Below are 24,304 nucleotides of genomic sequence, written 5' to 3' on the forward strand. Positions count from 1 at the left end.
CTTGGATCATTTATTTATTTGGTCAATCTGTCAACAGACCCTAGGCGAGTACCCAGATGCCGTTCTGGGTGCTGAGCTAGAAAGATGGGTTAGCCTGGCACCTGGGCTCAGCTGGCTCACGTTCAAGCCAGACTCAACAACAACAAGGTCAACTTCAAGGACATGAGAAGGGGTCACAGTGGTCAGGGAGAGTGAGAGTGGCTCTCTGGGGCAGTGGGGATGGGGGACAGGGTAGGGAATGACTTTCTAAGAAGGGATATTTGATCGGGGACCTTGTAGGATGCACCAAATGACAGCCAGCAAAGAAAGGGGAGAAGGCTGTCACAATCTCCTAATTAGCATGCACCTTCTAATTAGTGGCTTCTGAGGCTTATCAAGTCTCATCTATAAACTAAAACTACTAGGCAATTAGATTTTTTTTTTTTGCCTCTTTCCTCCTACCCTTCAAGGGAAAAACACATGAATTAAGAGTTAATATGGCGGCAGATAGCATGATGTAGATGCACGGAAACAAGACTATTTTATTCAGCATGGATAGGGCTAGACATTTAGGGAGATTTTTGTCCTCCAGCCTAGATCTTGTTTTGTTATCATTCATCAGAAACAGCAGGGGAAAAGGGTCGAAGTAAAACTTCTCCGCAGATTCCTGCTTGTTCTCCCTACACCATCGTCTCCCACACCATCAAAAAGGCAAGAAAAGGAACCGCACCCTTCTTTTTGGCCACAGCGTGGACCGTCTCCTGCCCTCCCCGCTGGCTAAAAATGACGAAATAAAAAAAAAAAAACAACAATTCGTCTCACATGACATTGGATAACGGTGGTTTCAAAATTCCTCATGGTTTAAAGGCATTAGCATTACAGGGTTAGGTCATGGAAATGCTTGCAAAATTCCAATGTGATTCTTTAGTTGTGTTTGATTTATTTCAAATATTACCACATGCCCAAAGAAAAACCCGCACTCATGAAAATATTTGCAGTGAATTTGTTCGCTTGCCTTTCAAACATGTTGACTTTTTTTTTAGCTGTCCTGAATAAACACAGGCTATAATTTTAAGAGCAACAAATTGAGAGATACAGAGAGAAAAAGAGGCCAGTACCCAATAATACTGCTGAGTAGATCATGATCAGAAAGGGAGACGTGTCCTCTGGTAAGGAAAATATGGAAACTAAATAGAGACAAGTCAACTTAAATTCAGGATGATTCCACCAACCATTGAAGTTCACTGAGAACCGTGAAACTTTGGCTTTTTCATGTGTTAACAGCGCTTTTGTGCCTTTGGTTTTACAATGTAGACCAGCTGACAATGCGCCTTGTTCCTCATTGACTTTGCAATCTCATTCTTTGCCACAGATAGAATGGCCTGTTTGTTTTGCCACTAATGCACACTGGCCAAAGAATCAGACATTTGTTTCACAGCGCTTGTTTTGAAGAAATCAGCTCTCGGTACATCTTTACACTGCTCATAAAAACAGAGGCTTATCTGGGTGAAAGACACCCCAGGTCTGCGCTGGGGTAGGCTTACATTTATCCACTATTACAGAAAATGAAATTGAAATATAATAAAACTTCATTTCAGTCTAATTATGGAAGAGCCTGAATTATAGACTATTCATAAAGATGTACCCTTTTATTAATTACAGCGACATACAGCGATGTGAGCTGGCCAAGACTATTTTATCTCATAATGGCTCTTAAGAAGCTCTTATTAATGAAGAGATAAGAATGATTTATAAGTAGTATTACAGGTATTTATATCTAAATGAATGGTAATGAAATGCCTGAGAAGTTTGGTCTCCTAAGTAGGGTAAATATTCCCATTAGAATGACGTTAAGACAGTTAATTTATTCAGCAAGCACGCACCCTCTGCCCCCATTTTTCATAAGTAGTTCAAAGGTAACCTTTAGCCTAGTCTCGGGGTGGTTCCAACTCACAAGGGAACTCTAATCAGTTGGCGGTGGCTGCCTGCCTAGAAACTTGTTTTGAGAAATTTTTGAGTGCCAAGTGTAGATCCACAGGGGAAGAGCACTGGGATCAACTGGTCATGCCTGCTGTGGATGGGAAAGGTGGCCAGAAGGAACCTGAGTGACATCCATTTGTTAGCCTGGCGTAGGCCTTTCTGAAGTGTTAGAAAGTTGGAATTCTCACAACAGTCAGCTCCGGAATAGACCGCAAAACGGTAGTAACTTCCATGCTGCAGGTGACACAGTTTCTGTGTGTCTCCAAAATCCAGCCATCAAAGGCTCTTTCTGCAAGGATGGTAGCCATTGAACTATCCTAACTCACTGAAACTCTAAGAAAATTAAGTTGCATTTACTAAATGTAGCTCTGTAAAATGCATTTTTATTTTTACTAAGTTTGAGGAAACAGAATTACCCTGCAACTCTTCTTTCACTCCTTTCTCCTGAATGTGCTATTAGGGGTACGGTGGGGAGCAGTTAACACAGGACTGAGCCCTTTGAAATGATATCCTGATATTTTGTTATAGTTTAATCTGTAGTCATTACTCTTGCAGTTTTTGAAAGAAAGTGAACAGTGCTTATTTCCCTCCACTAAAACAAATCGGAAACTCAGGGCCAGGTCCGCAGCGCAGCACAATTTTCTTTCATTTCTAGGTTAAGTAACATAATGAACAGAACAGAGGCAAGGAACCAACTCTTTTAAAGCTCCTGCTACGTTCTAGGCACTTTGACAATTACTTTCAAAATGTTAAATTTTTTTTCTAATTTAATGTTCCTCACTGCTCTGAGAGCTTCATAATACTGCCTCATTTTATAGATAAGAAAAGTGAGGTTTAGAACATTTAGACTGTTAGTTCAATGTGCAGCTTAAATTGGAGCCAGCCTCTAAAGCTGGTCGAAATTTCTGTTTGGAGTTCAGAATCTAAACATAACCACTCATCCTAACTTTTAAACAGGACTTTAGCAGTGATGTTTTAATGTATTGATTAATAAGAGTTTTATAACTTTAGCATTTTGAGAGCCCTCAGTAACTGTCGGTTACTATTATTCCTCTCTCCATATACATACACATATTCATATATATACATCTATATTTGTGGACTAACGCCCTACTGAACTTCAAATGTTTATTGCAAACCACTTTGCCTTTTTATTTCAAAAAGAAAATGTGAATGCCTACTCTTTGTGTTAGAAAATTATCTAAACGAAAGGGGAAATTTTTATAGGAGGATAGAGACTGTAAAGAATACAATAAAATCAGCAGCGTGTGTAAGGAACTAGAATATCATCCTGACATTTTATACAGTATGTAAATTGCAGTTCTAATCCAGAAGAAGTCTGCTGTTAGTTAAGCACTGTGAATAAACTCCTGTTTCTACAATTCACTGTCTCTGTCTTTTGGTGGGAGGGGGCAGCGGCTTTGGTGGTAGGGAGAGAGGCTTTTTTTTTTTCCTTCTGAGAAGGCTTTTTATTAATTTCTTTTGCTGAATTTTTGACCCTGTAAAGAAAAAGAGAGCTATTGTACCGAACCACACCACAGGACAGGCTCCCCCAGATGGGATTTTTCCTTCCTGCTGAAGGACATAGATATCAACTTTATGAGCTGGTTACCGTCAGCTTTATCGCAAAGCCAGTAGATTTTCTTAATATACTTATTGCTGTTCTGTAAATAGCACAGGAGCAATCATGAATCTGAATCACTTATGGGGTCACAATGAGATTGCTACCGGTAATCTGGGGAAGAAAGTGTTGAGTAGCCTAAATAATGAAACTAGTAATTGGAAATCTTCCTTATTGTGCAGGCTGACAATCTCCAGACCAACCCTTTAAGTACGTATTGTCCACGTCTGAAATTTAATGAGATAGTGCATGCTGGAGGCACTTCATTCACTGTATAAAATTCTGTGTAAATGACAGCTGATGATACTAACGACAATAATTATATTGAAGCTTTTAACTAAGACATGAAGAGAGCTCTAAGATTGCCCACCATGTTTCTTCAAAAAGAGGACTCATTAAAGACTGCAGTCTGCTTTACTCGTTTCTTTATGTTCGACAGTATTAGGAGGGACAGGCACCTGAATCCTGGCTAGATGTTAATAATACAAAAGCCCTCAGAAGACAGGCGGAGATTTTTTTTTCTTTAAAATGGTATGCTGCCTTGATTTTTAAAATTCGAAATTGTTGGGCTTCCCTGGTGGCGCAGTGGTTGAGAGTCTGCCTGCCGATGCAGGGGACACGGGTTTGTGCCCCGGTCTGGGAAGATCCCACATGCCGCAGAGCGGCTGGGCCCGTGTGCCATGGCCGCTGAGCCTGCGCGTCCAGAGCCTGTGCTCCGCAACGGAAGAGGCCGCAACAGTGAGAGGCCAGCGTACAGAAAAAAAAAAAAAAAAAAAAAATTCGAGATTGTCTCTTGATTTAATTGTCTTTTGAAAGAGGGACTAGAAAAGAGATACGTTCTAAGGTCTAGGACAGAAAACCACTAGCTTTTCATTCTAGGAAAACGTGACTATGGTTCTTCTCAGAGCTCTCGGAGAAGGCGTCATCTCTCTCATATCTGTTCCTCTTGTTGATCGGTTGAAGTTAATCAATCTGGGATATTCATCTGTGGATTCAGATGTAAAATGTCGTGGTTTTTGAGGCAGTGGTGTTGCTTATATGAAAACTGTTTAGAACTCTAGATGATTTCTTTAGTTCATTCACTAGTCAGAAAGCTTTAAAAAAGCCAATGTCACTCACCCTATATTTTAATCACATTTTGATTCAGTTGCATTATTTTTATTTTACATAGTTTATAAGCAATTAATATTTGGATCTGCTGACCAATTGCTCTACTTGTAACTTTTACCCTAAACTCTTAGGTGTACCCATATCTAGGACACATTTAGTTTGAATCAAAGCATATATGGCAAATCCTGCATCACACTTTCTCAACTTAAAATATTTTATCTTCAGGCAGTCACATTCTAGTTTAATGTTTTTATGTGGAACTAGAAACAATGTTTCTCGGCAAATATTCCTTCCTATATTTATTACTGCTGGATTTAATGTGTAATTATTTATTCTTTACAGAACAATTTGCTCTTCATAATATTTCATAGTCATGTTTGAGGTTCTTGTACGTGGTTGAATAGCTTAGTTGATTAAAGCATGAACAGTGATTATGGGTCCCCCGTACCACAGACTCATACTTCATTCCAAACCTTAGCCAACCCTTCTAAAAATATGTGCTATGAGTTCCCAAGGAGACCAAACCATAGCCTAATATCTTTAACCATTTAAAACACAAAAGGAAACCCTATGTTCATTATTGCTGTTAAGAATAATAAAATTCAGATACATTTCTTTTTTTCTTAGAATCCCCTCTCTGTTTTTCTAAAATCTTATAAAAGCAAAGGAGGTAATGAGAAGGTGGAGCCATAGCCTGAATGTAATGTTAAAACTGTCTCGGGCTTCCCTGGTGGTGCAGTGGTTGAGAATCTGCCTGCTAATGCAGGGGACACGGGTTCGAGCCCTGGTCTGGGAGGATCCCACACGCCGCGGAACAACTAGGCCCGTGAGCCACAACTACTGAGCTTGCGCATCTGGGGCTTGTGCTCCGCAACAAGAGAGGCCACGATAGTGAGAGGCCCACGCACCACGATGAAAAGTGGACCCCGCTTGCCACAACTAGAGAAAGCCCTCGCACAGAAACGACCCAACACAGCAAAAATAAATTAATTAATAAAAAACTCCTACCCCCAACATCTTCTAAAAAAAAAAAAAACTGTCTCATTTGGTGACTTAGTGGTTAATTTTGCATTAGTTATGTCTTATTATTAGAAGTAATAACAAGCAGTTATAATTTAACATTTTTATTCCAAGTTCTGTGAAAAGTGTTATGCAAATTTTACTATTATTAGAAAGCTACAATTTGCAAGCCATTGTCACTCTGTTCATTCTTTCATCTAATCTCTTTTCTTAAAAGTTGGCCAGCCTCCTCCACCATGACCCACTCACTGTGAGTTTGAATTATTCAAATTAACCTCAAGTTGTTTAAATATTAAACCGTATTTTACTTTGTGACTTAGTTTTCAGTAACACTTATTATAATTTCTGCTGAGCAACTTGGACGACCGACTATGACATATGATATGCTTATTATCTCATCTAACTGGGCAAAGTTCACAATCATGAAAATATGTCTAGACTTAGCAAAATAATGTGATTTCCCTATCTTGCTACTATCTTGCATTTGAGGCTATTCAGGCTGGAAAGTGTATCCACACTTTCTAAATGATTGTCCCTAGATCTTCGTAACATTTGACCTATTGTTCAGTTTTAAATGAGGAAGTGACACATTTGCAAGCATAAAAGCCCAGGGGGCATTTTTAGAATTTTTGTCTCAGAATGTTTTTTGTTTTGTTTTCTGATAATAAAATATTTGCTTCCTAAAGAAGAAAATATAAAATATTTATATCACACGATTAAGTGTTTGGACCTGACATTCTACATTGTTAGAAAACATGTTTTTTTTAAGAGCTGCCTAATGTCCAATAATATGAAGGTACCATAATTTATTTAGCATTTCCCATCACTTAACATTTACATTGGTTCTAATTGTTTGTTTTCATAAATCATGCTGTGATTAACATCCTGATACATAAATATTTAATCCCAGCGCCTGATTTTGTTCCTTTAGGATATATCCCAGTATTCCTGGGAACTGCTGTAGTTTTTGATCCCTTGCATATTTGAGAATATTTTTCACTTTCATGCAAGAAATTTAATATGATTGAGTATATTATTTGGAATAATAAATTTTCCCCTCAAAATTCAACAGAGATGTTTCTACTGACTTTTAGTGTTTTGTACTGCAAAGGAGAAGTCAGAAGCCAATCAGTTCATGTGTAGGTAACTCTTTTCTGAGCAGAAAGGGTAATAATTTTAGAAATCTTCCTTTATCTTTACAATTGCCAGGATGTTCACAGACTTTTCGTTGCTTTGCCTACGACACTGAATTCTCTTTGGATCTTCTTTCTCAGCTCCTTTTTGAACCTCCCAAGACTTTCTTACCTGTATCTTTTTTTTTTTTTTTTTTTTTTGCGGTATGCAGGCCTCTCACTGCTGTGGCCTCTCCCGTTGTGGAGCACAGGCTCCGGACGCGCAGGCTCGGCGGCCATGGCTCACGGGCCCAGCCGCTCCGCGGCATGTGGGTTCCTCCCGTACCGGGGCACGAACCCGCGTCCCCTGCATCAGCAGGCGGACTCTCAACCACTGCGCCACTAGGGCAGCCCCTCTATCTTTTAATTATTGCTTCTATTTTGTTTCCTTCCCTCCCTCTCTCTCTCCCACCCCCCACCCCCAACCAGGGGCATTAATAATTCTTAAGCTGCATCTTTGTTTTCTGACCTCCATATCCGTCACTAGCTCTCTGATCATTTTAATCTTTTTCCTTTTTCTCTACGTTGTGTAAATGTGTCTTGTGTATTCTCCACCTCACTGATTACATTTTGTACACCGACAGTGCTCTTTACTGCATAAAATGAAGATTTGTAATCTGCTATTGAAATGTTGGTTTACTCAGATTCCTTTCTTATGTCAATCAACTACCATTTTTATTTCTGGATATCTCTCAGTCCCTTTCCAATTCATTCTGTTGTCTTTGCTTCTCATCTTTCCTTTCCTATGTCATAAGTCCATGAAGAGAGGATGAGCTTTACTGAACTTTACTGAAAACACAAAGCAAGATGCTGTTTTAATATTTCCCACTTTTTTATGATAAATCTTGAGTGCTCAACCTTGATCCTCTTTTTAGTTTGCAGAATCTTTCCTTTGGTCTCATATTGGATCTATGTTGCATATCTAGATTTTTGCTTTTTTTTTTAAAATTCATTTATTCATCTTGAATGAAAAGAAGTCTGTCCAGGCTTGGTTCTTTTTATTCAAACAGGGCAGAGGAGTCTGTATATTTCCTTGCTTGCCACCTGACTGTAGATAGACTCTCTCGTCAAATATTAAGTAGAAAATGCCTTGATGTCAGTTTGGTAGAGTTCAGTGGTGGCACAGCTTCAGTATAGGTTAGAGAGAGTTGTGGCCAGGGGGTGCCCACCAGGGATATGCCACCTCTGCTCAGTTTCTTGTCATAGGGGTTACTCTCTCTACCCAACTTTTCCGTTGCTCAGCCTGTATGCCAAGTATCCAACTCAGCCAAGCCCCATTGCTGTTTCTATTTCTACTACACAAAGGAGACAAATCAGTGAACTCTTGTTTTTTGGTTTAATATAGCTCCTGGGCATAATTTGGGGTTTTTCAGTATAACTAGTAGTAGCACAGGCTTCAAAACACGTGGCTGACACACTTTCCTTATTTCTAACTCTGCTTAAAGTTTTTTTTTTTTTTTTCTCCATATTTTTTAAACCAACCTTTAGTCATTTCACTGGGGATTTTGCGGGGGAAGTTAGATACAAGCTGACACTGAACTAAGAATTCAGAAGCTTCGAGTGACGGCCTATTAAAGCCGTAAAAGATCGACCGTTTTGTTGTTCTTCTTTGTTTTCTTTGTATACATTGTTGGTTTTTTTTTTTTATTCTTAGAAATACATGCATGCCTGTTCTTGAAAGATTCAGCTATATTTTCTTTTGCCTTTTTGTAGATTATCTTTTTTAAGCAAATCAACATGGAATTTATTTTGATGGACAGTACAAGTTGAGTTTACAAATTAATTTTTTTCTTATTTTTTCCATTTTTCTAAACGAGTCTTATTCAATATGAATAAGGCATCTTTTCCCATCTGTATACTTATTATCTTGGATCCTAAGTTCTTAGGTATACTGGGATCTTTTTCAAGATACTTTTAGTCAATTTCATTGATTTATCTATCTATTTTTTCATCAGTAACAAACTCTTTTGATTGTTTTAGATTAATAGTGTATGTATCCATCTACTAAGGCCAATTCTATATATTATGATTCTTATTCAAAAATTTCTGTTCTGCCCTCATCTATTTCTTTGTCAAATTTCAAAATCATTTTTAAGTTCTTTCTCATACTCATAATGACCTCTTCCAGCAACAAAAAATCCTTTTAATATTTTATTAAAATTGTGTTGAATCTATAATTTTGTAAGAACTAATATTTTTAAATGATAAGAATACTAATCTAGAAATATCTCTGAATTTTATTCAAATATTACTTTACATCTCCAAGTAAAGTTTGTTAATTTTCATGTCTGTCTAAAACATTTTCAGTTAGCATTATTTCCAGGTGTTTTATGTTTTATGTAGCTATTATAAATGATATATTTTTCTATTATATATTCTACCTGATTATTGCTATGCTAGAGAACAAGAAAACTATTGGTTCCATTTAACTCTATTTCGTTGTCTCATTTCTGGCAGTTTAACAGAACTCACTTTTTCCTTGTGAGAAGTAAATTTAATTCTCTTGAATTTTCTGGGTATATAGTCATATCATCTGAAGATGATAACATTTTCTCCTCTTTTCCAATAGTTATGCCATATATTCCTGTTACATATTAATGTATCGGCTGCACCATTTCTTGACTTTCTGAAAATTATGAACAGCTCATCTTTTGAAAATTCTCAGAAACAAATAGTTAGTGACAGAGGTTTCTCTTTATTTTATATCCTGCTATGAATGCAAGCTTCCCCAGAGAAATTTCAACTAATAATACAACCAGCAGTAGATATGTCATCTTGCTAACTGAAATCTAAGACCCTTACACATCTCATAAATATTAGTTTTATGATATTAAAAACAAAATTCAGGCTAGTACATTTAGACTGATTGCACAAAGTTTCCTGCTTTATAGAAAATATAACTGATATATACATTTAAAATAAGGAGAACCAAAAATTTTTGTTTTGTTTTGTCCCATTCATTCATCTGTCCACCCATCCATCCGTTTATCTACTCAACAACTGTTCATTGAACCCTGTGCTTAAAGCAAAGAAATGAAAATCTCATCCCAACCCTAGAGAGTCTCAGCCTAGAATTATTAGGAATGTATAGTTCTGTTCACATAAGTGTACCCCCAAAAGTACATGACTTGATTAAATGATGTCAAGTGGAAATGTATATAGTTATTAAGTTCTTATTACATTCTAATGATATGCTTATGAGTTAAAACTTCATCCTTTGAGATAGAAACACCTGTGACACGTGAGTAAAAGCAAACATCACTTGTGGATCTTGTTCATTCGTTACCAGAGGCCTCTTTCTCCCTCTCCATTTTCTTATATCCTCATCAAGGTCTGTCAGTCGGGAAAAGACTGGCGCTATATGAGTAAATGCAAGAAAATTAAATGTGCTCCAAGTCTACCAATTTTCACACTCATTTAAAAAAAAAATCCTTTAGCTAATCCTCCCTTTAAGAAATAATGATACACAAAAATTTTCTTTTTATACTAACATCGTACTTATTACAGACATTATCATATAGTGTTCTTTGGAAGTTTACATTCTAGAAAATGTGCTACACATTTTCTTAGGAGTTTTCCAATACAATGTTTTCAAGCATATAGAATTTTGGCTGATAAATGTTGCTGAGTAAGAAGCATTTAGATATTCAGATTAAAATATTATCACATGGAATCATTTCCAAATTTGTTAATATTTATGATTTCCCTTTGAAAAATAAACCACAATTCACACTTAGAAATCTAAAAAAAATTAATTCCAATTTGTGAAGCATGATGGAGGAGTTTGTTACATTATGATTGAAAAGGAAGACGCTTAACAATTACCAAGGAGTAAGTAGCTCGTGAAAATTTTGGTTGTAAAAGTTTAAATTAAAAAAAAACTGTGAGCTTCCTTGGTGGTGCAGTGGTTGAGAGTCCGCCTGCCGATGCAGGGGACGCGGGTTCGTGCCCTGGTCCGGGAAGATCCCACATGCCGTGGAGCGGCTGGGCCCGTGAGCCATGGCCGCTGAAATAGAGGCCAGTGTTTTTCAGAGGGTATTGTGGAAATAAGTTAGAGTGTTAGTTAGTTAATAATATTAGTTTTTCTTTTCCTTTTTTTTTTTTTTTTTTTTTGCGGTACGCGGGCCTCTCACTGCTGTGGCCTCTCCCGTTGCGGAGCACAGGCTCCGGACGTGCAGGCTCAGCAGCCATGGCTCACGGGCCCAGCCGCTCTGCGGCATGTGGGATCTTCCCGGACCAGGGCACGAACCCGCGTCCCCTGCATCGGCAGGCGGACTCTCAACCACTGCACCACCAGGGAAGCCCCTGGCCTCTGTTTTGAAAATATTTTTTTCAGTCTAAACATTTGATTTGAACTTGCATTTTGACTTCTTTTGACTTTAAACCTAGCCCTCCTTCGTCTAATATTTGATTCTTATACATGTAGGCATATAAAATGATCTGCAATTCCAGATCTGCTTTTTAATTACCGAATTATCCTTGGTCATAGTGCAAATCATTAAGAAAATAATTAATTAGATGGATTTCTTAAAACAAGACTGACTCTTGTCCACTGTGAGCAAATACAACTGAAATGCAATGGACACCACTTTTCAGCGACATGAACAGCCCAGGTGCTTCTGGCTGACCCTGATGCTGTAGTAAATTAATTGGTATATTAGATTTCCCAGCCGCAAAGGTAACACTAAGTCCAGAGTATACCCCCATGCTCATTTTAGGCAAGCAAATGGCCGGAAGAAGCATTATTTTCTTTGAGGAGGGTTAGTGATTCAGATGAAATCTTTAGCTATAATGAACTTTGTGTTTCCGCTGCAGGTAACAAACTAAACCCCACTAGATGACAGGTATCTCCCTAAAGATCCCTCTCACTACTAGGCGAGAAACACAATCGCTAGATGTAAAAGGTAGAAGCGGCCCTGGAGACCCTGTTGTTCAGAATTTCTCAAGTTTTTCCACTGAGGCATCCTGATAGCAAAGGAGAGAGGAGTTGGTCTCCTGAAGCTTAGAAGGACTGATGGACCAGGTCCCCTTACTTATCTAAAGTCTTCTAAATCTTGCCTTCTATCTGCTATATATGTCTGCTCTAGTATAAAAAATTTAAAATTACATACCTCTTTTACCCTAAAACTTTTTAAGTAAAACTGATGCTTCCATAAACTATGCTATATGTTTACCTTTGGCCCTGTAGCTGCTCACACGCGAGTTGGAAAACCACTGCTTGGTCCTTTTTTTTAATAACTGAATAAACTGAGGCCTGCAGAGGGATTGTGATTCACCCCAAATCTCCTGGCAAGCGTGTCACTGTGCAAAAACTAACATCTCTTCTGACTCCCAGACCTATGCATTTTCTGACAATTAGGCTACCCACCCCCCCCCCCGCCAAGGGCAGTCAAGTACATTTCAGAGGGTCTTTACCTTTTATACTTTTCCACTTTGGAAAAAGAAATACTGGTTGCCCTTTCCTTCTGGAAACTGCCTGGAACCTGAGGAGCTAACTGTGTTTTTGGTGGGGACCGAGGAGAGCTGAGCCAGTTATCCACAACTTGTCCGGAATCTACCCATGGCCTTGTGCGTTCAAACACTCCATCTTCTTTCTGCTCTTGTGAGCAGAGTGGTGCTTTTCCTGAAGGCCACCTTTGAGTAGCCTAAAGCATCACCTTAAGACAAATATGAGTGAACCCTTAAAACTGCTGGCTTGGGGACAGGGATCTTTATTATCAGTTTTCTTTGAACATATCAGAACTAGCATTTGCGAAGCTGGATGAGACCTGGGAACACCTGTTAGCAGAGGTGATGGGGAGTTGGTTATAGTGTCCGGGCCAGTGAAGAGCACGGAGCCCGGCCTAATAAATGTTTGCTGCTGAGTCATTCTTCCTGGGAAAAGCGAGGCAAACAAGATCATCTCTGCCAAGCGCTGCAGGGTTATCACTGGCCTTCACCAAGGTTTCCACCGTCAGTTGCCATCTTCCTGCCATGGCTCCGGAAGGACCCCAGGGATGAAATCTTCACACTAGTGTTCTGTGTTAAGTCTTCCAATGTTTTCACAGACAGTTGATCAGCAGAGTCTTAGAAACAACCTACTATTGATGGGGCAAAGGAACTCTCAAGTTTAAAGGCTGGCTCAAGGGCACGTGGTTTTGTAAGCTGCATCTCTTGACTCTCAGAAGCCTGGATTTGCAAAATCATAAAAAAAAAAAAAATAGAAGCCTGGATTTAAGTCAACCATCCATGTCTCATTTAGAGGCACACTTCTGTTAAATTCTAAGAAAGTCATTCTGATTGCTGCCAAGAAGACCCATTCCAATAAGCAAAACATCATTTACATCTACACAATAAAGTTTTATTGGTATCATAAAAATTATTTCCAAGTTCATCCCTGTTACAAAGAGACTGCATTAGGAAAATCATACTTTGAATGTAAAAGCATTACTTCATGGACAAGTTGCTTTTTCATACATAGTGTTAATGACCAAAAAAAAAAAAAAAAAAAAAGATTTCAGGTACTGGAATAGGCAAAGAGCATAAGTGGGTAACCATGGGATGATCTGCATACCGGAGAAGGTGTTTTTCAGACTCTTTTTTCCTCTCTCTCATCTTATCTTGTCAGATTTGGTTTGATTCAAAGCTATTGGTTCTCTTAGAGAAGGAGGACAGACCAGTTTCAGGAATAAGCAGCATTAGAAGAGCAGTTGAAGTATGCACATGGGAACACAGGTGATAAAATCATTTTGAAAAATAATGAACAGGTAACTTGAGAGCTTGTCCTGAGGGTGGTATGACAGGTTATACCAGGTTATTCGTTTTCTGACTCAGCAGTACGTCTCTTAAAAATCTCTTAAAGGAAAATGGATGTTTTTGAAAGAAATGCAGTTGGCAGAGGAGAACTAAGGAGCTGAGTCCACAGGTCAGTAGACCCGGGAAAGCAATACTACAGACATTGAAATAAGAATTGTGTGTTTGAAAAAAATGTGCAAAAGATGTAGTTAAGAGAGCAGTGTTTTGTACATTAAAATAGATGTCTATGGATCTTTTGGCTCATCTACAAAATACCAAAGCACCCACCCTCTCTGTTGTTTTCTGTTTGTTTGTTGAAATGGCTGAGTGACCTCCATGGGTGTGGTCATCAGGTTTTACATTTTGCTCCTCCGTTCACAGGAATGCGGGAGAGCCTGAGCCCTTCCTCAGTCTCCCCTTCCATAAAATGGGAAGAAACACGTTTGCCACCTCAGAAGTTGCTCGTGACCAGGAGCGGTTCAGCCCGTGACTATTTTTCCTTTTCTCATTTCCCTGTTGCACGCCTCAAAGTGGTGGCCTGCTGTTGCCATGGTGACACAGCACAGGGTGACGTCGCTTAGAAATAATGACAACTGGCGACAGCGGGGAAGCAGAGCCAGAGTGGTGATTAGCCTCGGAGGAGCGCCCTGTCTGGGCGGAGAGGCAACAAAAGAAGGAAGGAACGGGAGGGCGAGCTTGATTTAACAAATCGTGAGCGGATGCTACCTGCCTCCAGCAATTAGGAATCACGGGACCTGATAACGCCCCGTATCAGAGTGCCATACATTTTTACAGAATATCCCTTTGGTTGCCAGGTTTGTCCTTCTTTATTACTCAGAGCTCCGGGTTTAAGTGCAGTAAATATTTGTTGTTGATCTCGATTCTAGCTCCATCTCCTGAAAGATAAGAGGAACTGTTGACACACCATCTTTGTAGCCTGCTTTGTACTTGCGACTTGAGTCGTGCCTTGTCAATGGCGATTTTTAAAAGTGTGGCAGGAAGTTGATTTTTTTTTTTTTTTTTAACTTCTAGGGTCAGTGAAATGACAACAAAACTAAAATCCTATTTTAATAGATTGACCTCTCCCTGATCCTGAATTCCTGGGCTCTGTTTTTCTGCTGAAGTCAAATGGTACTCTGTAGGGAAATTTTTATTTGGTTAAATATTAATGAAATACCATCACCTGCATGCCTGACCCTGCTGGTACCTTTCCCACAGTGTTCAAACAAACAAGTAGCACTCTGCATCCTTCTGGGATCTTCTGAACCCTGGGAGCATCCAATCCACAGACCCCATATCTGGTTCTGTGACAGAATGATTGTGTTCCCCATAGTTAGTGGGGTGGGGTTGGATGTGAAAAGAAAATGGAAAGCTGGAAGGTTCTTCCCAGCAGAACCTCTCTGTGACGTAGTCAACATCAGCTTACAAATCTCGAGAAGAATGGGACCTAGCTAGAAATGGCCGTTAGCTCAGGGGACCAGGACGGAGGAAAGCCCGCTCTCTCTGGTTTGCCTTCAGAGATACGTTAACCCCCCAGGGTACCCTGTGTTGAGGGTCTGTGTGGCTCACAAATTGTGCCTTAACTTGCTGGAGAACACCGCGGCTGGGGCAGGGCCTCTTGGAGCCCAGTCTTATCAAGAAACGTATTCACGTCCACTTTTAGCAACCTTTTTCGGCTGACAGCCTTCAGAAGCCCGTATTGCTTCCGTTCAGAAAATTCGAGAGCCTCCTGGAGGTCTGAGAGCAGAGCAGCTCCCACCACCACACCGTGAAGACAGGGCTGGGGTGTGGCTGAGTTCTGGGGCTACAGTAGCATTCTGTGTGCTGTTCTTTTCTCAGAAGAGAAAATGTAAAGAAGAACAATTAAATCTCTGGGGTCCCAAGACCTAGATCTGTGTCCTTTTTGCAGCCTGGGGCTGAAGTATTCAACAGCTGCTCCTTGCCGGGTGTTGAGTACAGAGCCGCCACCTCTCCACCCCGCCTGGACGCCCCCTCGGATCTGAACTCTGGAGCAGGAACACAACGAGCTCCCCAGAGGCTCCCCCCAAACCCCCGCACTGATGTTCCTGTTAGATCCCCCGGCTCGAACAGCCAGCTAACAAATCTAGGCCAAACCCAGCCGAGCTGATAAGATTTCCAGAAGAGTTCCTAAAAATACATTTCTCCTTAAACCAGCCTTGCCAATCACTGCACAATCACAGAACTTGAAGGACAGAAGTGGCCTTCGAAATTGTCGCACCCTCTCCATTTTTAAACCTAAGAAATCAGAGTCCCAGAGGGCTAACCACAAGAACAATGGTTGAGGAATATTACAAACCACATCGTGAAGATGGAACAAAGCAAACCATAAAGGCAGTACAAACTGTGCGCTGTGTAGTACGTTCTTTCACTTATTTGCGCAGCCACTCACTCATTCAGCAGATATTTATTGCGTGCTTATCATGTCCTAAAGTTCTGGTGTTGCACTAGATCCAGACAGACCCTGCCCTCACGGACATCACACTGTGGTTGGGGGAGAACATGAACAGATAAGTAGGTGAATATGTGAGTGTAAAATAATGATCAGGACTCTGGAGGGAAATAAAGCAGGGTGAGCTGGAGTGAGGAGGTAGGGCTGAAACAATATCACATCAGGAATGGCCTACCCCAGGCTAATATCTGAACATCTGGGAGAGGTACGTTCTCAGCAGGGGAAGAGCAGGTCAAAGCCCCAGGCAGGCCCATGTTTGGCCACTCAAAGCCCAGCCAGAGGCAAGGGTGGCTGAGGGGGAGTGGACAAGAGGAGAGGAGGTCAGCGAAGGTGTGGGCAGATCCGGGAGGTCAGTACGGGCTATCACAAGGCTCTTGGCTTTCTCACGCGGGAGGTGGGGAGCCACTGGAGGCGTCTGGCAGAGAAGTGATGTGATCTGATTATGTTTGCAAGGGATTTGTCAGAATCATATGAGATGGGCCTGCAGGAGGCAAGCGTTAGGAGGTTACTGCATTAACTTACAGGAGAGGTAATGGTGTTGTTGAAGGTGCCCACAGGGGAGGTGGAGAGAAGGGCCTAGGTTCTGGATCTATTAGAAAGGTAGGGCCAGTGGAACTTCCTAATGGATGGGAGGTGGGCTAGCAGAGAGAGGGAGAGAGGGAGGGAGGGAAGGAGGAGGGGAGAGAGAGAGAAGGGATACACATTTGGGAGTCATCACCATCCAGTGGGCTTAAAGCTCTAAACTGGAGAAGAGAATGGTGAAGCAGAGGCCTGGTGGATTTTGCAGCCAAACTGCCTGTGTTCTAGCCCTTTCCTCAGCACCACCATTCACCATCCACAGATATGCCAGCCTCCTCCAAGTAACACTGGCCACGAGGCATAAACTCTTTGAATGCTCTCATCGTTATTACCTTTCACCTGAAAACCATTATCTCAAATGCTTCTCCATAAATATTTGTTTTAAGTTAGTCCCTGGGTCTTATCTCGCTGTTCACCCCCAGGCTAGTGCTGTCAACCAGGGAAGCTATCAGCTGCCTCTGCCCACCGGCCTCTTCCAACACCCGCCTCTTCCTTCTTGACATGTGCGCACCTCCTATGGCACCTTCCGCAGCTATTCACTCGCACCCAAGGGAAGCCACTGGCCCTTCACTCACTCGCAGATCACATGTGATTATTATGTGCTGAGCCCACGACTGATCTGGAACCTCTTGGTTGGGGAGTCCAGCCGTGCGCACTTCTGACATCACTCACGCCCGCATGCGCACACACACACACGCACACACACACACAGATACTTCATGATGCACTCAGACCCAGTCACGGGATAACATACAATTTCCGCAAGGAGAGAAGTATGGCCCTTTCACCCACCTCCTCGGCTTCAGCCACCTCTGCACATCCTCTTGTTAGAATTCCACCCTTTGTGTTGCTTTAAATTGTCCCACCTCCGAGGCATGGACCTTTGAATTCGGTAGCATCCTTTCTCTGCCCCTGCTCTGAGGTTGCCAAGGATAGATGGAGAAATCATTCATTTCAGAACAGGTTCACACTGTCCCACTCAGGTGGTGCCTCCTGGGCAGCTTGACACTCCTCGGCTTTCTCTCTCTTTCTGTGGGCAACATCCCAGGTCCCACCTCAGCCTGTCTCAGCAGGTGGAACACCTCCTCCCCGGCTGAGATGTAGGGGCCACAAGAGCTGCCCCATTCTTCCTGCCTGCCCTCCAATGGGAAAGCAGGTGGTCGCTGTCGCTCCCTCCTTCTGTCGGCCCAGGTCTCAGAGCCTCCCCTGGAGCTAATGCCCTCGTCCCTCCCCTACCTTTGGTGCCTCCTCTGGCCCACAGCCCCATCCTGGCATTTTCCCACATTCCTGTTGTGTTTCTCTCCTTCCACTCAGAAGAGAAAGGAAAGGACGGAGAGTGATGGAGAAGCAGGTTCTCGCCACTCTCCTGGGTCTCTTACAATTCTGTGCACAAACCTCGGGTTCACAAAGGTCACTTCCCCAGGAGCGCACAGATGATCAGGGGCCATCTGCCTGCAGAGCACAGGGGGTTCAAAACTCTCCTGGCGGGCTTCCCTGGTGGCGCAGTGGTTGAGAATCTGCCTGCTAATGCAGGACACGGGTTCGAGCCCTGGTCTGGGAGGATCCCACATGCCACGGAGCGACTAGGCCCGTGAGCCACAACTACTGAGCCTGCGCGTCTGGAGCCTGTGCTTCACAACAAGAGAGGCCGCGATAGTGAGAGGCCCGCGCACCGCGATGAAGAGTGGCCCCCGCTTGCCACAACCAGAGAAAGCCCTTGCACAGAAACGAAAACCCAACACAGCAAAAATAAATAATAAGAAAAAAAAAAAAACTCTCCTGGCTGCTCCACGGTGTTCTTGCGACCTCAGATACTCCAGGGAGCTCCAGGCGCTGGGCACCCTCCTCCCCCTGTGCAAGTACCACAGAAACTGGCACCTGGAAAGTCAGCAGTGACCTCCTTGTTATGGCGTCTAGCCACCACCAGTTGTCCACATGCCCTTGATCTTGTGGCACTGAACGTTTTCAGCTGCTTGGTCCTCCTTGAAACTCTGAATCTCTCTCCCAGCACCCTGGATGCAGCGCTATTCAGAGGCTCTTTTGTCTCTCATTATTCTTTTCCTGTGGCATCACCTGCTCCTCTTTCTGTCACCTCTAAATAACTGAACAAAGTGTCCATGACCCTGTCCAACTCTTTCTTTTTTTCTCTCCTAGATATACACACAGATGTAAATATTGATATGTGTTTCTCTCTCTCTCTTTTTTCTCTCTCTCCCATTTTAGCCAGTCTGTGGTTTTAGCTATCATTTCTATGAACATTAATTCCAACTATGTATCCATGACCATGACCCCTATGTCCCGTTTCCAACTTGCCTCCACTCCCCAACGTCCTCCCTCCTGGGCAAAGCATCAGTGTTCTTCTGCCCACACAGGACCCACGTTTTAAGGTCCTCTTTGACAAATCTCTTTCCTGCACTCCTCACTCCAAGTCCCCCCAGTCTATCTTTTTCTGATGATTTTACCCCAGCCATGATATGGAATCACCCTCGTCCTTTTCCTTCCCACCCCTGCAGTATAACTTTGGGCCTGGATTACTCCTTTGCTCCTGGACCATTGCTGGAATCGCCAACCAATTTCACCACCTGCGAGCTCTTCTAATTCTAGTGCATCCTAAGTGATCCTCCAGTTGGGGTCTTGTCTAGAGCTCAAGTGCTCCCCGATATCTACCAGAGTAAAGATCCTGATAGTTTATAACTGAGCCTACTTCCTCAGACTAACTCAGCCTAAGACCCTACAGCACTATTCTCAATGGGGACGACACCACTCCTTATAGAGAACTTTGGAAATTTAAAGGAGCATTTTTCGCCCATTGTCCTAATGACCAGGCAACCTCTCTGGAATGTAATGGGCTGAAGTAAAGGATTTTGACATCTTGCAATGAATACGACTCCCTAGGAGTAAAGAACTAGTCTGTATCTCATGAGTTCTGAGTGTCCTCCTGGACATTCATGTGGATAAAAATCCTGTTCTGGGGGATCTGGGTCAAGATCTTAACTGTTTCATGTATTTGCATGGAGTGTTTTTTTCTGATTTCTTTTTTGTTTTTATTTTTTGGACAGTCAATATAACTGAATTTTTCAAGCACACAACAACTGGGTAAATTGAGTCAAGACTGTTCTTTAACTTGTTAGGAACTTTAGTTTTTTTTGGTTTTTTTTTTTTTTATTTTTCGGTACGCGGGCCTCTCACTGTTGTGGCCTCTCCCATTGCGGAGCACAGGCTCAGCAGCCATGGCTCAGCGGCCCAGCCGCTCGCAGCATGTGGGATCTTCCCGGACCGGGGCAGGAACCGGTGTCCCCTGCATTGGCAGGCGGACTCTCAACCACTGCGCCACCAGGGAGGCCCTGTTAGGAACTTTAACAGGACCTGACTGGCATCTTTAAAAGCCACGTCACCTGGGGCTTCCCTGGTGGCACAGTGGTTGGGAGTCCGCCTGCCGATGCAGGGGACGCGGGTTCGTGCCCCGGTCCGGGAGGATCCCACGTGCCGTGGAGTGGCTGGGCCCGTGGGCCATGGCCGCTGAGCCTGCGCGTCCGGAACCTGTGCTCCGCGACAGGAGATGCCACAACAGTGAGAGACCCGCGTACCGCAAAAAAAAAAAAAAAAAAAAAAAAAAAAAAAAGCCACGTCACCTGTCTCACCCATGTCAGTCTGCATTGTGCCCGTCACACAAAATAAGGTGTGAACATCCGACCACTTCACTCTGTCTTCTAACATATTTGTGCCTAAGCGTGGACATTTTAAAACACACATTATTTATCTTATAAATAACGACTTCCTTTGATATCTTAGTTATATTTCAGTTATGACAATACCTTGAGTCTTCTTCAATGTGTACATGTTGGCTAGATTATTTACGATTTTCATCTGGTGGTGATAAAAGTTATGTTTTCATCTGGTGGTAATAAAAGTTACGTTACAAAAATTTTGTCAAAGGAGGGGGCACTGGTCTTTGTACGTGTACAGGCAGATGAACTAGGCATTTGTCTGGTGATAATAGAGAGAGAGAGAAAAGGGAAAAGGTCAGCTGAAAAGCAGTCCTGGCCACCAGCAGCTGTGGCTGGGAAGGAAATGGAAGTTCTGGGAAGAATTCTCTGGCATTCAGGCCTAGGTTGCAGCCTGCAGCTCGATAATTGTTCTCACTGCAGCCACTGGGTCCTGGACATCCAGGAAACCGGTAAGTGCTGTCAGTCTTAAATGGTATCTAATACAATTGCTTTTATTCTAATAAGAGCAGCTCCTAACTGAATGATAAATGTTTAGATAGAAAACACAGGCGCAGTGAAAAAACATAATTTGAATACAAATATGTGTTGAATATATTATATCTGGCTGTAGTTTCAGGAGTATGTTTAGAAATCTCTTCTAATTGAAGAAGGGATTTCTTTTTCTGCCTGTTCCTGGAAACTACAATGAAAATGGGCTGGAAATTTTCATGCATTAAAATGATTTCTGGATTTTGTGAATTTTTCACTTGTACTTTAAGAGACGAGGTCCAAGAGGAAAATTTTTAGTGGGGGAATTTCTCCTTTTATTTCTGTTATTATGAAACATTGGCTTATCTGACTTACTGTGTGGCTTGGGTGCCCCGGTGTTTAATTTCCTCTATAGAAATGTATTTGAAAGTATATTCAAAAGAACAAGTACCATGTGAAATGAAGACATGCTTGGTAGCCGTGGTTCTTTCCCTGCTTAGAATGAATGAGTGTTTGGAATTAGTTTTTGAAGACCATCTATCAAAGTTTTGTCTAACATTCTCTGAAGGACTTCATACTTTGTACCACCATCAAAGAAAGAGACTTTCTACTTGCTTTAAGTTACACTTCATTTGCTTTACAGAAATGTCTAACTCTTAGTGAATAGGAGTCCTTTCGACCTGTGCGTGTATATGTGTATGTGTGTGTGTGTACATGAACACAAATTTAAGGAAAGTTGATGCCTTATCTAATGCTGACAAGGTTAGACACCAAATAGAGAGTCCTTATAATATACTACTAATTATATTTTGGTTGCAATACATCCATTTATGGTTTAGGTATGTCCAGTCTCCACGATTCCAAACAAGGAAACTGAGACTCAGAGAGCTTAGGTGACATTCCACAGCTATTCGGGACAGAGGAATGACTGACTGGAATCCAGGGTAGAAAACTTTGTTCTTACCCCTAACCCATGCCAAAGTTTCAAAGCACTATTTCATTTATATTTCCAATAAATTTAAAAAAAATCTTAAGGTGTCTAGAAAGAAAAATCTTTTTAAGGACAATCACTTTTGCTGCTCCCTTCACTTTTTTGCTTGGAAAAGTCAATGAGGTTCTGTATTGCCTTTGGCAGTTGGGACTGCTTTCATTTCTGTATTTTTATTGGTCCTCCGGGGTTCCCATGGGAAGGTCCCAGTCGGGGACCTCTTCTCAGTGGCTGTGATTACAGAGCAGGGTTACACCCACTCCCGGAGGTCAAGTGGCTTTTAGCCCAGTTCTCCAGGCTGCGCTGCTCTGGGTTCCTCTCCAGCCCTGGCGTTTGCATCTGACACGCAGGATACAGGGAGTCAAGGACCGAAGGAGAGAGCATGTGGAGAGATATTTTAAATTAAGCTCCAGAAATAGAGCTGGAGACGTCAAGCCACTCACAGGAAGGAAGAATCATTTTTCAACAATGTGTTTTAAGAATTGAAAGATTAAAAATACAGTATTTGTCTTTCTCTTTCTGACTTACTTCACTCTGTATGACAGACTCTAGGTCCATCCACCTCACTACAAATAACTCAATTTCGCTTCTTTCTATGGCTAATATTCCATTGTATATGTGTGCCACGGCTTCTTTATCCATTCATCTGTCGATGGACACTTAGGTTGTTTCCATGTCCTGGCTATTGTAAATAGAGCTGCAATGAACACTGTGGTACATGACTCTTCTTGAATTATGGTTTTCTCAGGGTAAATGCCCAGTAGTGGGATTGCTGGGTCATACGGTAGTTCTATTTTGAGTTTTTTAAGGAACCTCCATACTGTTCTCCATAGTGGCTGCACCAATTCACATGGGTAAGCTGGGATGAAGTGAGAGAGTGGCATGGACATATATACACGACCAAATGTAAAATAGCTAGTGGGAAGCAGCCGCATAGCACAGGGAGATCAGCTCGGTGCTTTGTGACCACCTAGAGGGGTGGGATAGGGAGGGTGGGAGGGTGGGAGACGCAAGAGGGAAGAGATATGGGGATAAATGTATATGTATAGCTGATTCACTTTGTTATAAAGCAGAAACTAACCTATCATTGTAAAGCAATTATACTCCAATAAAGATGTTAAATATATATATATATATATACATAAAAAGGGAAAAATTCATGAAAATGAATTACCAAAATTAAATAAATAAATAAAGGATTAAAAATAGGAAATCCAAGATTCTCCAAATTAGAAGTTAGGAAACTCAAGGAGACATAGTTTCTTTATGTAATTAGATTTATGCAAAATAAAATTAAAGGCATCCCATAAATTACTTAATGGATAATAAGTCCTTGACTGTCTGACTCAGAAATCGGTTTGTTTTGCAAGGATCCTTTAATCAGCTCTCTAGGAGGCCGCTGTCTGGCAGACAGCTAAAATACCTTAGATGACCAAGAGTTGGCTGGAGGAGCTGCGTGCTGCGCAACTATTTTCCTTAAGGCGGTCTTAACGTTTTAATCAGTCTCCGTCTCAAGATTGGACATGATTGACGTGTTTCCCTTCAGAAATGTACAAACTGGCTACAAAGCGTTGGCAAGGTGAGGACACCTGGGGTCCACAGCCCGGGCTTGTCTGAGGGGCGTGGCCTGGGGCAGGTCGCCAGGGTGGTAGAGTGGAGGACCGTGCTTTCCAAACTCACCCTGTGACATCACAGAGTTACTGTAAGGAAGGAACGAACGTGCACAGCGAATTCTTTCCTGCAGTCCAAAGTCACAGCTTTCTAAAAATCTAACACCTAGAAGAGTTTTCAATATGTTTTGAAAGATGAAGCGTCACGTAAGTGAAGACCCTAAAAAAAGCATGGGATTACTTTGTACTGTTGAACAGCAAGTCCTTTGGCATTTCAGGAAATACTACAGAACCTCCTTCCTTATCCTTGAACTTCAATCTTGCCTTTCCTTTGAAGATGAGTCCAGCAGTGAACCTCCATATTTGTCATATCTGGCGTCGGGGCTTTACACAGCAGCCCCTCTGTGGAGAGTTCTGGCGTCACGCGGCTGAGGACCAAGCTGCTGGCCACCAAGGACCGCCAGCCCCCTAAGACGGTCCTCCCTCAGACAAGGGCCCTAGAAACAAAGCCCTATTTACCCCCATCAAAGGCCTGCTTCATCCTGAACAAAATCTGCAAGCTATGAGACAATCTATTTTTCAAATTCTCAGAATCAAGTCTTAGCGGGGACAAATCTCTCAGGTGTTTCCTGTGTCATCTAGTTTTATTTTGTTTTGACTGATCGGAAACACAGCCACTAGGAGAAACCCTCAGCCAGCCCTCCCGCAACTGTTTGTGTGGGAATCGGTGACCCCAAGACCCTGTGATCGACTCAGGGTAGATCTTGGTTCCCTCAGCAACCCAAAGGATGCCTGGCACACAGGA

At 42.1% G+C, this 24,304-nt stretch overlaps 1 protein-coding gene across 11 annotated transcripts in view; it reads left to right on the top strand.

The window, feature by feature from the left end:
- MBNL2 (muscleblind like splicing regulator 2) overlaps positions 1-24,304 on the top strand; it is a 153,543-nt gene that overhangs the window by 21,273 nt on the left and 107,966 nt on the right. The window contains exon 2 of one of the 11 annotated variants that reach the window (XM_032611217.1): positions 23,260-23,468. The exons of the other annotated variants lie outside the window; for them this stretch is intronic. The gene's annotated coding sequence lies outside the window, so the exon portion shown is untranslated. The remainder of the gene's footprint in view (positions 1-23,259; positions 23,469-24,304) is intronic. 11 annotated transcript variants of the gene reach the window in all.

The sequence above is a fragment of the Phocoena sinus genome, chromosome 18 (genome assembly GCF_008692025.1).
Source record: "Phocoena sinus isolate mPhoSin1 chromosome 18, mPhoSin1.pri, whole genome shotgun sequence".
Taxonomy (NCBI): domain Eukaryota; kingdom Metazoa; phylum Chordata; class Mammalia; order Artiodactyla; family Phocoenidae; genus Phocoena; species Phocoena sinus.